Here is a 14636-nt window from a genome sequence, read left to right as displayed (position 1 = left end):
GCAGTATTAACCGGGGTGGCCACGAGGCTCCACCCGCGAACCTCTGCAACGAGCGGCAAACGGCCCCTTGCCCCTCGGCCAGTGTCGCTGCACTTGTCCCCAACAGCCCGCGGGGTGGGGGGAGGGGGAGGTTGGATCCCCTTCGCCTTTATAACAGTAATCATGAGAGCGGGCGTATTTGTCCAGTGCCATATTTCGGAGATACTTTCCGTGTGAGCTCCTGCGGCTCTGCTCGCGCGCAAGAGATGCGCCGGCGATTTTTCTGTCCCCCAGATAACATCGAGAGAGCTGGCGACCGCCGTGGCGTTCGCTTGCTCGCTCGCTGCCTTTTGAGGTGGCACGAATCGGAGACTGCGTCCCGTGCAATGAGATAAGGGCGAGCGTCGTGAAGCCACGTGTAGATGTGGCGTGTGTGCGTGTAAATGTACGGGTAGATTGTGTTTTTATCGCGTCCACAAACCGATCTGATAAAAAATAGCCTACGTGTAAATGTTACGACTGCAGCATTATTGTTATAATCGCCGTCGTCGTAATTGACTTCACCGATCGTGCAGTGTTACAATTGACAACCCTTTTGCCTGTCCGCTGCTGGATGATGGCAGCAGCAGCAGCACGACAGCATCAAATTATCACCAGCAGCAGCCGCTTCACACCATCAGCAGCAGCACATGGGCATCACCTGATCGGCAGTGACATTATCTCCATGCACACAGTTCACAGAGCCGACAGAGGCAGCTGAGAGTCTGGTTTGAGCGAGGAGGTTTAATTTGTTTTTTTATAGACCAAGGCCGAGTTTTTTTTTGCATGTCCGCGTAACGACAGCGGTGGCTCCTGTCGATGTGTGTTTTAAAATAAATAAATAAAGACCCCACAACACGCAAGATCAGTAGCAGATGCTTGCCCTCCTTGACAGCATATTTCACATCAAAGGCCCGCGGTGCAGCCGCGCCGCTAAGAAAAACACGCACGCTCACGCACACGCTCACGCGGGCACACGCTCACGGGGGCACGCGGGCACGCAGCCGCAGAGTCCATTGCAGAAGTGGGGAGCGGTCTCAGGTGGAGCAATTTCAATGTTTTCACGTTGCCGTTTTACGTGCCGATTCCCGCACGGCACCGGGGACTTGTTACAGGGCGCGCGTCATCTCGACTCGTAAGCAATGAATGGAACTGCGCCCGTGAACTCTTGCTAATAAAACTAACCGCCTGACGGCACGCGGTTCGGTAGCGCGAGGCTCTTCACCCCGATCGCCGAGTTTGTGTTGTCTCCTCCTCCGTCTCCTCTGTTGAAGGGGCGCAGGCTACAGTGGTTTACTGTGTGGTCCATGGTGTGGGTGAGTTGGCCACTGGCTGTGGCTTGTATCTTGATTTTTTTTCCCATTCGTGATGATGCGCACGTCGGCCTAAGTTGGTGTTCTGATGGTCTCGATGGTTACACCACCGGCGTCTTCCAGGAGGAGGAATGTCACAGCCAGGAGGTGTGCGACGTTCGGGCCTCGAATGAGGTGGTTGTTCTGGACGTCCGTGTTGGGCACGCCAGGTGTTGTGGGCATGGGCAGGGCTCTGCAACCAAAATAAGAGCCATTTTCTTCAAAATTGGTAACAAACATCGAATAAAACAAATCTGTGCATGTGAATTATGAGACGGTTCTCCTTTTTAAAATCAATAATGCCCTTCAAGAGTCGGAGGTTGCTGCTGACCCCCCGGGCATGGGAAAACGAGGTGGCTGGGGGATGGTAGCGCGGCCGTTCAAAATTTGTTGAATGACGAGAAAGCTCACGGCGACAGAAAAGACGGGAGGGGAAAGAAAAATGTGTTTCACAAGACAATTGTTTGTGCTGCATTGCGCGTGCAAAAGCTGTCGCGCCGATTCGGACCACCAGCTCAAACTAACTGAATGCTTTCTGTTGTCGTTTTTAGAACCGCCGACTCAAATTTTACACTTTTTTTTGAGCGTTGCTAATTTTGGATTTGCAGCCATGGATTTCTGAATGCATCTGTGCAGAGCTTGGAGTGTTATCCCTTCATGTGTGTGGGTTTTATAGGGATGCTCTGGTTTCCTTTTTGGGCGAGAAGAAAAATGCATAATACTGCAATTGGCCAAACGTCTCAATGTAACAGCAGTCTTGCGGCTCGGTGAGGCTTTCCTGGCCAAATAAATAAATAACAATTACAATCCAGATTTATCGAGCTTTCATATTGAAGTATGCAATGACGTGCTATATCATAAATATTACTCGCCAGGTTTGCTTTCTGCACAAAAAGACGCACAAACCATCCCCCATTGTAGCGTTTAACAAATTCGTGCTGTCAGTGAGCACCGATTATTAAGGCCCGGAACGGGGCACGAGGTGGCGGTATGACCAGCACAACATCTAGCTACCCTTTGTCTCCTCAACGCTCATGATTACATCGCCCAACAACGAGTACTTTCTCATGTAAGGCCGAGTCACCAAGACCGGTTCATATATTTGATGCGGATGTTGGCCGTGAGCTGGAGTCGAACCCTAGTCGCCGGGTTCGTAGAGCAGTTTGTTAACCGTTGAACTATCGATCCCCACTAGAGATATATAAACAACGATCTCCCGTAGAGCCTGAACAGACTGTTGGGGCAAGTGCTGTCAGTGAGCACGTATGAAGGCCGGCACGGCACACGAGGGGGTGCGTGGCCAACACCACGCCCGGCCGCCTTTGTCTCCTTAGTGGTGATGTTTACACATTGCACCAAGTACTCATTTGAGGCCGAGTCGACCTAGGGGAGACCCAGGATCGGTTCAGATAATCGTCACTGGTGTTGGCCGTGAGCGGGAATATATACACACACGCGCAGGATCATATCCTTGCTATTGACTTGGCTGTAATGGAATAAAATTTATTTGAATTATAGCCATGGCCTGAATCCTGTTTAATAAGTTGAATGCCAACATGTGTTCAATCCCACCCAAGGCTCTGGGGGAGATGATGGCGATGTGCGTTGGGGGGGGATGCCTCAATGCTGTGGAAACATGGGATCTGGATTACAGTAATTGGTTTTGTTCATATAGAGAGCCTCTGTGAATCGGATTTGTACGCTTTGTTGTGGATTTATATATTTATATTTATTAAAGAGGAATTCAGCAAATAAAGTTGCCGGGCTTATGGCCTCAATTTTAATGCCATAAGGCAGCTTAAATGCAGTTGGGAGTGATTTTCATAGTGGAGAGTTTTAAGTTGGTGCTAAGCTACTGTAAACCAGATTTGCATTCCGATTTAAATATAGAGCATGAGCTTTTTAATGTAATTACAGAAAGGGCAAGTTTCAAAATGACATATTTTTTTTTACTGGGGGGGGGGGGGAGGTGAACAACGTCAATATTAAACGTCCTACTCGAATCGGAAATGTTGTGCGTTTACTCTACAACACACCGGCTAGTGCTGAACTAGTAATGAATTGGAAGGTTTTGTTTTACATGACAAACCCGTCTAATTGACTGTGTCGGCTGGTGGCGGGATTAACGACGCATTTTATACTCACGTGATCTAACCCAACCAACCTTTGTCTATATTGAAACACAACATGCTGCTTGTGCACATACTCCAGTATGCATGGGCAGTGGAAGAAATACAAATGTGGAGGTCCACACATGCAAACTGTTGGTCCTGTAGCAGCGCAGCTCCACCCCTGTTCACTGCCGTCATCTCCCCTCTGCGGAAACATCGCGGCGTAGGAATAGGAGGAGCCGGTGTGACAAGTGCCCGTGCGGCGTGCCGTGGCATGCCGTTGGCATACCGATGTACGACTGGCACGTATCCACCACCGGTGTGGTGCCAGTCTAGCGTGTTGTAGAATGTGGACCTGTCTGTACGTGCCGTGCTGTTTGAAGGCCAATGCGTGAAAATGAGTCAATAATTGCACCGCAAAGTACCGACTTGGAAAAGACGGCGTGGAAATCGTTGTCCCACCACCACCTGCCCCCCCCACCAACTGCAAAAACTTGGCAGGACCCTCCTAAACTAATGCCTTGAGATTCGGCGAGGTTTTCCCGTGTGAATGAACATGGCAATAATAACGAAATCCCGATTGTAATTTATTTGTATTAAACAAGAGTCCCGTACAAAGCACGAGCTGATGGGGAGAGCGGGGGTGGGGGGGTCACAGACGTTCCGAGGATGACAAGCCCGAGGCCAGCTCCCCTCGGGGCAGGGGAAGGTGGTCGGGGTCACTGTCCCCCCCCTCCCCTACTCATGTACGGGCAGCAGTTTCAGGGACGTGGTATATTTAGGGGAGGGGGGACAATGATAATTATCTCGGCCTCGCCGTGCGCTGCGTTGCACCGCTAGTCGAGTAGATAACCATGTGTTCAATAAACCCTCGGAGCCAGGATGACCGTCCAACTCCGATCGTCATTTATTGATTGTAACAGGTAAAACTGGTGAGAAAACACAGATACAGTATCTGTTATAATTCGGAAACACCCACACAATGAACACCACAGCATCAGAACATTGTCTCAGATAACAATAGATCCTGGAAGGACCAGGCCCCCACATTACCCCTGAACAACTAGACAAAGGCACAAGCTGGTGCGTTGCATACAGGCACATAGTGTATTCATCCCACTGCACCCCAAATGTACAGCATTACACTTAACACTAAACTGTGGATGAGATACTTCGTCATCACTCTCAGGATTGCAACATAGGCACAAATCTGACTCGACCTACTAAATCACAAGTAACATCCACAATAAGGAAAGTCACAGGCTTCGTTACTAACTAGGCCTCGTATTTACTACAACAACTTAACGGCACCATAAAGGCATTTACATTGCTATAACGGTCATTCCAACATTACAACAGCATTTCCAATATTATAGGAATATAAACAACTTACAGATAATGCTTCTTAAGCTCCCACAATGGACAAGTGCGGCTGTGGTCTCACTGAGATGCGATGCGTGCCGCCATCTTGACTTATCTGTGTAATGGCTGACGCCCACGTGGTACAGTGGAAATCTAACATCGTCACTTCCTGGTCACGTGACCAACATTAGCATAAAAAACAGGAACTTCCTGTGAACGTACGCTCCCCATCTGCCGTGAGGCAAGACAATAATTGTTAAAAGGTTTTCATTTTTTTGTTTCCAGGAACTCCTAGTTTATTCAAAAATTTGACGCTCAATGAAACGTAATTTGGCAGGACCCTCATGTATAGGAGCCATGAGACTCGTTGAGGCTTTTCCAGACGAACAGGGGGCTGTTTATAAAAGGTGTTTAGAGTTCAATTGATCTCCATTCATGTGTAGCCATGGAAAGCATTGATTTTTGTAAATGTAGCACGACTAGTTAATGGATTTATCAGCGCAAATGAGGTCAATAGATGGCAGAGCGTCATTGTTCACCCGCTCCCCTTCATTTAACGGATTAATCACGCGCAGTAGGATAGCACCGTGAATGCGATGAGTGGGCTTTGCAAAGACAGAGGCGTGAGTGAAGCCACGCATATCGGCTACGTGGTTCAGCACGAGAGTGAACGGCTTAAAGTTTGAAAGTTGCGAGTTCAACTCCTGGTTGGGGGTTTGGTTGGATCGGCCCATCATCATCATCATCTCTCCGGAAATCGATTTAAAATGACTACTGCTTTGTAGGGAAGTCAACAGCACTGTTCCTCTGGCTAGACTCGCACCCGTCGTAGAATTGTGGAATTTCCAGCGGTGGCTCATGATACGAGCACCGCCCCAATGCTCATTTGAGCGGGGGAAATCACTACGACTTTGACGAAGACGCGGCCATAGTTAAACACGTTGGTCTTTTCCAATTACAGTGTATGCAAGTGAAACCTGGCCGATCAATGCAGCAGCGGCAGGCAAGGAGGAAGACCCGACAGCTTGCGAACTAGAGTGACGAGAAGACTCCATGGGCAGCAGTGTGAACCAGTTGCACTCGGCGACTGGTGAAAAATATAGACTGTGCAACGTACACAACGGTCCTGTGATTTTTGTTGTTGTTGTTAGGGTTTTTGAGATGGCTGCCTTTCACACACGCCAGGGCATCTCGGAGCACTTTACATCACCTCTCCTGTCAACACATTTACAAGCCCCCCCACCCCCATCAGTGGCAGCTGTCCCTAATATGGCACACGGTGACTCGGCACCTGGATGGTAAATGGGCGTCAGTCTTGCCAGGTAGGGGGTGGTGATTGTTGCTGCGTGCAATCTTGGAGAGTATTTAGCTGCTTTAAATGTCTACATGATAAGCCACTCCGTTGAGCTATCGTTTGTGGCCAAGTCGCTTCTGAAATGAGCTACATAGCTCAGTGGGCTTTACCTGGTAAAATAGAAGTAAATCTTGACTTAAAGCTTTCGTGACTGCAGGAATTCATATTATTTGGGTCTTTCGGCAAAGTCACGCAGATAGGTTCAAAGAAAATAACAAAAAACTACGACGTTGCGATCACCTGCAAATAATCCCTAGCCAGCATTTGTTCGGTGTGTTGTTACTGCTGGGGTCCGCACGCATCTTAACTAACCACGTGACAACCCTTGGCTCTCCTTGGCTCTCCTTGGCAGTCTAAGACACTGAATATTGAAATCGGTCCAGAGGCTTTCTCTTGTGTGGAACCAATGCTGCTGAAACAATGCACTCCCAGATGACTGTGCGGCTGATGGATGTGTAAAAATATTTGCTTTTACTTGGAAGGAACAGATATGGGAAGGAGGGTACGTTGTCTGCTTATTGATTTTGTTACTTCTATTCTCCACAACTACAAATAATGATGATCTTGTGAAGTTGGCCATGGCTCACCGATGAGATCTATCAATCATGAAGGACCCAAATAACGCGTTTGGCTTCAATGGGAAGTCCAAATCTGGGCTTGGTTCACTGATGAACACCACCAATGATGAGGATCTTTGTGTCACATGCTCGACTCCCTATTGCTGTTCTAGATGTATTTGCATTCGGCAGCATGAACTTAGTGATAATTATCACCATATTGTACGCGGCGCATGTAAAGGTACTGCTGAATGAAGGCTTTCCCCATGCCGTGTTGGTTATAGGGGTTATTTGGCCATACTTTAACGCGCTGGTGAGTGCAGGTCAGTAAAGACAGTCACATGGTTCAAATATCGCACTCGCCGCTGACGGCCTACGACCATGATTCGAATGCAAGTGGCCGGGTTTATAATGCAGTGCCCTAACCGCTGTGCCAACGTTCCCATTGCAAGATTCTATCATTGAAGATGTAAAATATAGAAATGTTATTCCTGAAAAATGATTAAAAATAAAATGCTCATGCAGTAGTTGGTAATAATTACGATAAAACATATAAAGCAGCGATACAAATGACTGTAACAAAAAAGGTATTTGTAGTTGAAAGTTTTCACAAAAATCGTAAGAGAAAACTTGGCGAGGCTTTGTGGAGGGAGCATTGTGGTGCTCATTTAAAATCAAGTCTAGAGCCGCAGCCTTGGCTTAGGCCCCGTTACCACGGCAACTCTGCTTGGTTGCCATGGCAGCACTCATACCAATTACCACAAGCGCCGCTCAGAAACAACCCTACGTGACACTTGCTGGGGGTGTATGCGACGCAGTTTTTTTTGTTGTTGTTGTTGTTGATGTCTCCTTTGCTGCTGGCGGCGGCTGCGTTTGTGTGAAAGGGAAAAGGGATGCCAACGGTGATAGCCGCTGGGGGTTCAATCTCGTCGCTCCTTCCTCCTCCCCATCCCCGGGTCTCACCCCGCGTGGCCGGTGACACGGCCCAGCAATCGGAGCTGCCTTTGTCGCTAGCAGTATTCGCCTCCTCATTCGGATTTGCGCACCCCCCCCTCCCACCCCTGCTGGTTAATTGCGATGGCTCCCGCTCGTTAGGTTAATTGTGGCTGGGTTTGGTGGGGGGGGGGGGTGCAGCAAATGACACCGGGGAGTTGGCGATTAAAAACAATTTTTTGGCTCGCTGCTTCGGAGACGTCACGACCCCTCGGCCGTGCTCGCCTGGCAGGGCACGGCCCGGGGCGTGAATTATTTAAACGTTTTGGGATGATCTGGAAAATGAAATGGAACGAGTGAGGTTAAAGGGGTAAAGGTGCAGCCCTGCGATTTGCGTGCCCACGCCACTGTTGGCGGAAGGCCCTCCACTACGATATCGCTGTTGTCCTTCCCCCGCACCTCCTGATTTTAGCCACGGTTGGCTACGTACGGTGTGAACGAAGTTCAACATACATTGCAGACGGCTCTAGAGAGCTCATCCACAGGGGTATTTGGCCTCCTCTTCCACGCTGGCCACACGTCTTGGAAGGGAAGAGATGGGTTACCCACTTTCTTTTTTAAACCGTGCCACACGTGCCCGTCCGATCATATACTGTGGTCCTACCCATTTGTAGTGCCGGGTGGACAGAGGTGGAGAGGTTGGGCCGGGGGGGGGGCATTGAGAAACTTGCGCCGTTGTTTCAACTGCTGCGCCGGTTAGAAGGAACTGAACCGCAGAGGCGTGGATTGCAGGTCCAGCCAGCGGTGACCCCGGCGTGAGTGAACAAAGATAAGGGAGCGGTGCCTGTGTGCATTAAATATTTATGACTGCAAGGGCACGCACACACGGTCGCTGCTTCTGTGCACGTGCATACAAATAAATGAATAAGTAGTCAAATTAAAACTGGGATTTCTGCGGTCTCTGATGAGGAACGAAGATGTAAAAGATTCAGCCGGCTGGGTTTTGGGTGGCTGTCGTAATAAGAAGCTTTAGTTTTACACCGCGCTCAACGTTCATGCAGATTTTGGCTCGTGATCGCCGAGGAAGAACAGATGGGCAGGAAGGCAGCAGCAGCCAGGCGGCGAGGAGCCGTCGCTACCAGCAATTGCCCAAGCTCTGCAGTCCTCTATGTAATACGATTATTTGAGCCAGCTATTGCGTGTTTATTCATAGAACCCAACAAGGTCACGCGTTGCTAGAATCCGCCTCATTCTCTGAGAGATTGCAACTGATTGGGGAGACCTTTTATCCGGCAGAGGATGGATAGGTCAAGGCTACTGCTGCTGATGATGATAAAAGGTTCTGCAAACTCAAACGAGCGTTGGGGCAGCATTTATATCACCATTGGTCGTTCTGAACCCATGGTGAACATTCCACCTCCCTAGAGCATCGATGAGTCTCTCGAAAGGAAAAATAAGAAGTCTTAAACTCCGATTTATTGCAACCGAATTGCCATCAGATGCTCTCCCCATGTCGTTGAGTCTCGGAAGCTAGGCAGGTTTGGGCCTGGCGAGTGGGTTGGATGGGCGACCACCAGTGCTTTTGCAGGTGTTAGTAGGCACGGGGATATTTTTAACGTCTTTAGACAAACACTCATTAAATTGTGTTGGCCAAACATGTCAACGCAGTACCCTCCTAGAGACTCGGTGAGGCTTTCCTCGGTAAACAATTGGCGTTGCAATAGCGTAATTCTATTGTTATTTGAAATTATCGAGGGCATTTGTCACTGAGTGTCAATAGTTTTATTCCTTCGGGGTCCGGCACCCAGGATGTTTGGCCAATTCACATTTTTTGTGCTTGACTCGTTGGAGGACATCGAAGAAAACCCACCACACACTTACGAGGTTGATGGCACTCGAAGCTCCGCACGGATGGATACAATCCCCAGACAGACCTACTTGTGTGAGAGATGATTATTTTGTACTGTGCTTAACAATGAACCAGTTATGATCTGTACAGCTCTCCGTACCTGCGGCGCGTGTCGTTTGGGCACGATGCCGGCACGACGTCCGACGTTTCGCTCCGCAAATTCTCGCAGAAGTTCGCAGCGCGGGGAAACGAAACCCCTTTGTCGGAGGGACAATCGCACGCCGCACAGCCCCTCGCGGTATCGACCCGGCAACTCTCATCGGTGGGAGCCACGGCAGCGGTTAATCATGCGCCGAACTCGGCACCCGCAAAATTATTGTAAACGAACTTAGAACAAAAAAAAGCTCCTCATAACGGGGTTCAATCAAACACAGTCGCTGTTAGAATGGAGGCTGCGACAAGGTAAAGGGAGGGGAGTAATTGGTGGGGAGCGGTCGAGCAGTGCGCTACGAATCTGACGACCCGAGGTTCCATTCCCGACGACTATCCGAACTGGTCCTGAGCCCCTTCCCCTAGGTCACCTCGGCCTCAAAATAAGTACCGGTTGCTATGTGGAAATATTAACACTGGGGGAGGCCAAAGGCGGTCGCTCGTGATGCTGGCCCACACATCGCCCCTCGCCATAACAACACTTGCCCCAGCAGTCTGTCGAAGGCCATGGTGGGGGGGGGGGGGTCTTTTGTCTTCTTGGTAATTGCTAGGGAAGACTGCTTGCTTGGCCGTTCATTTTGTTTACACGGGGATAGAAGCGCGGGGCGCTGTGATTGGTCGCCGTGGAGCGTGCAACGTCACCGCGTTTGTGTCGGGACACCTGCTTCCTGCCGGAAAGCAAAGCACGCGGTTTTGTGTGTTTTTTGTTTTAACCTCCTGGGAAATGAGGGTTGTTGGTTTTTCCCCGCCCCCCCCTCTTTCTTTCTGAGTTTTAGTAACTTTGACTGCGGTGTTTTTTGTTGCAGTTCATTTAATTCGCCGCGCACGCTCGCTTGGTTTATTTTGAGAGTTTGCTTTCGTTCGGCGTCGTTTTTTGATATTGATGATGGTGATTTTCGTCGCCATCATTGTCGGTCAGGACCGAGCCTTCCTGCAGGTTCATCCGTGTGTGTCGTAGCTTATTGCCGGGGCTTCCAAATTCCTGACTACGGCACGCTTTTCCAAGCTTACCATTCGTCTCCGTTCAACTACAAAGCGAGTGGTTAACACGCGGCACGCGCCTGATGATTTGTAAACACATCGCAGATGATGACATCGAGTGCTCAGTCAAATTGAGATAGTGATCGTGTGTGCACGTTTGTGTAAGTGTGTGTCCCATTGTGGGGTGCGGTGGTGTAGCGATTAGCACACTGCACTATGAAACCGGCGATCCGAGTTCGATTCCCACTCATGGCTAACATCGGTGACGATAACACTGGTCAACACACTTTTTCTGGCATAAGGTATTCCAACGGGTTTAAGGTAATTTTGGGGTGCTGATTCCAAATCTGACATCAGTTTTTCTCTATCACATCAGGTTTTTGAGATATCAAATATTGCATTTTCAATAAAAACTGCTGAAGAAAAATGTTCAATAAATGTGGATATCTACATAAAATTATATTATAAACACACTATCCTAAAAATACAGCACCATATTTTAACACTAAAGCAGTCACCGACTCGCAACAACTTGCAATCATAAGTGACAGAGTTAATTTCGGGTAAAATCAATGAAAATGGGGTATGCCGATAGCATAAAAATGAGATGTGATAGAGCAAATCTGAGATCAGATTTCGAATCAGCACCCTGAAATTAGTCTAAAACAGCTGCAAAAATCCAGGCCCAAAAAAAATGTTTTTTTTTTTTAGCAGTGTTATCTGAACCGGTCCTGGGCCTCCTCCCCTAGGTTGACTCGGCCTCAAATGAGTACCTGGTGCGGTGTGTGAACGTTGCCACTGTGGAGACGAAGGCGGTCGGGCGTGGTGCTGACCGCCCACCCCCTCGGGGCGGCGGGAGGCGGGGGGGGCGGTGGAAATCTCTGGGCTACGGAATAAAGGAGCGGCCGGGCGTGAATATCGACCGCACGATCACCGCCCGCATTTACGTCCACTCGGCCAGAAAACAACACGGTGTCTGCAGCACGCGACTCCTTTCCCTGCGGACAAAAAATAATTGGGACCCCTTTTTTGCCAGTATCAAAGTATACGACAATAAGAATAGGTTTCACCCTTTCTGGCCATAAGACAGGTGCTTTACTGCCAACAAAGGTCCCATGATGCAGCTGCTCTCACCCCGAGCTATAAATTCTTTGATACTTGCATTGTCCCTGTACTGTGCGCCTTTTTGCGTTCTCTCTGGTGAGAATAGGCCATAGAGAAGGCTGTCTGGTGTGCGCCAATCGGTTTCAAAGACGAAGCATATACAGTAAAACCTTGGATTGTGAGTACCTTGGTCTGCGAGTGTTATGCAAGACGAGCAAAATGTGTAAATACATATTTATTTGTTAAACGAGTGAGGTCTTGCAACGAGTAGTACGTATACGTACTCTTAGTTCCTTCGGTAAAGTCACGTAGGTAAAAAAATGACATTAAAATTACTAAAAAGAAAATGAAATAAAAATTAATAAAATAAAAATATTTTTTTTGTAATTTTTATTTCATTTTTTACCTACGTGACTTTACCGAAAAAACCAAGAGTATGAATCCTTGCAGTCGCGAAAGCTTCAAATCTAGAATTAAGTACGTATACGCTTTGTCTGCCGAGCGTCACGTGATCACAACTGATATACGAATGCTTTGATATAATGATAATCGGAGCATGTTTGTTTGCATTTTCGTCACACGTACCGTGTGTGTGGTTAATGCAGACTTGATTCCTTGCAAAATGTATATTTTTGGTGTCTGAACATCTTAACACCTGTTTTATTGCTCGAAGTGGTAAAGACCTTATTTTTAAAAATAAAACAATTGACTACGCAGGGCGCCACCTCACTGCCGTCATAATTTCGTATCGTGGCGGAATTTTCTGAACCGTACAGAGGATGAATTAACGGGGTTCTGTGCGCACGTTTGCTTTGTTTGATTTGCCATGCTGGGATGCTGCTCCTGCCGTGGTGTTCATTGTCAGCGGGCTCTGAACCCGTCGGTCCCAGAGGTCGCCGGTTCGATTCCTGCTCCCGGCGCTGGCCGTTGAAACAACGCTCTGTCGACCGAGCGGTGTGAACGGGATCACCACAGTCAGTCGGCAGGTCACGTGCGGTGAGGTAAAGTGTGGGTAACTCCTCCCGCATCGTCTTCCAAGACGTCTTGCCGGCGTGGAAGGGCTAGGTCAGGATACCGTCTGGCGAGCGGGATGGGTGTGGAGGCTCTCTGGAGCTCCCTCCAGTGGAGGCCGTTCCGCCAGCAGTCGCAGTGAGCGGAGCAGTTGCACAGGCTGCGCCTTCCCTTCACCTTTTACATTTGAAAAGGCCGAAGTATCAACACTTTGTGCGAGAGTAGAGGCAACGGTGTTAATTGTGGCTCGGTTCCGTCTCTTGGCGCATCACCAACCAAAGTGCCGTTTAATTTGAAATCGCCTAATTTGCAGCGTTTCGCGGTATGTGACCTTTTTTTTTAAATATCGCTCGGGCCCCAGGTGTTGCATAATCCACAGCCAGCGTCTTGCAACCCACTTTCTTTTTGAAATCGCACGCATGCGTTTCTAAGACCCCCCCCCCCACACCCTTGCTCGTATAACACAAGCACTCGACTCGCGCCCAATTCTGAAAAGAGACCTTCATCAAAGGTGGCTTTTTTTTTGCTTTACACCTTCCCTTTTGAAGTAAACGTTTCTGTCGTGTTTAACGAGTTAGCCGTTATCTTGAGCTTTCATTTTTTTTTTAATGTGTTGTGCGGTGGTGGTGTCTTTGAGCCTGTTGTCGAGCGGCAAAGATGCACGCCCCCATATTTGTTGAACAAATTATTTGGTGCTGTTGCTGCGTTGGCAGTGGTGCACAAGCGCAGTTGACGACGACGACAACAACAACTCGACGCATTTATCAATAATAGTGTGTGGCCTCAAAAGGGGAAAAATACATAATGGGTGCCGTTTCGTGCAAAGGTGCTTCGTCACAGCACATCGGTAGAGTCTCAATCTATGCATCTCTGGCCCCATTGGGGATTTCCACCATCCTGTGAGGAGAGATTTGTTTGGAAAGGACACGAGTCCCAAGTGCCCGTTGGTCTGTACCAATTTCTCGCGTCTGCTCACGACGGCAGAGCCTGTCCAAAATACCCACACGATGACTTTGTCTTTGTAGTTATTTGTCGTTGTAGTTATTTGTCGTTTATACGCAATGTTTTATTTTAATATTTATTTATCACCTGAAGGGGGGGACAGTTTACCTTCAGTACTCACCCAAATTGATGGCGTTCAAGCGCTGCTTTGAAGTTTTCTCATTGTGTCATTTTAGTTTGTGTTTGCGGTGTTTTAAATAGCGTGATTGGGCAGTGGAATGGTGTCCCCTTGGATGGTATGAGGACCATTGATGAGATTTTAAGTTTCATTGTTTTTTTTATTTTAATTCGTTTTAATAGTAGAAATGTTGTTTTTCCTCACTTTTACTGTGATTCTTAAATATGTTATTGTTCGTTTTTAATATCAGGTTAGAAACCCTTTGTCTGTGCTCTCCAATTGCTTGGGTGAAAAGTGGCCCAAGTTTTGCCCAATCCTGGCCAGCTTGGGCAAAAACGTAATAAACTAAACCCAACTTTTTATCACGCTTGTTTACACAAGAAAGTCTCACCCATGTCTCATTACACTTTTTGGCAGGGGTCCTGCTAACCTTTCACAATAGATAAATATCCCAATTGAGTAATTTGCGGGTAACTTTTTTCTGATTTTTGGCTAAAATTTCGATCACCAAGCCCGGAGCACAATGGCCTGCTCTTCTGAATGTCACGGGATTGTTTATCGTCCACTTTAAAGTGGACGTCGTGCATCTTTACTGTTCTTACATCTGCATATATGGCCCTAAAATCCATCGCGTTTGCACCGTAAAACACAGAAGCACATTGGGCTCGCCATAT

The 14636-nt window shown here is 48.2% G+C and overlaps 1 protein-coding gene across 3 annotated transcripts in view; it reads left to right on the top strand.

The window, feature by feature from the left end:
• Positions 1-14636, top strand: part of ARRB1 (arrestin beta 1) — a 63331-nt gene that overhangs the window by 14553 nt on the left and 34142 nt on the right. The gene's annotated exons all lie outside the window — the stretch shown is intronic.

This window comes from Lampetra planeri, chromosome 43, assembly GCF_965212315.1.
Source record: "Lampetra planeri chromosome 43, kcLamPlan1.2.h2, whole genome shotgun sequence".
Lineage (NCBI taxonomy): Eukaryota > Metazoa > Chordata > Hyperoartia > Petromyzontiformes > Petromyzontidae > Lampetra > Lampetra planeri.
Note: the sequence above shows the minus strand (reverse complement) of the source record. Positions and strands in the feature narration are given on the sequence as shown.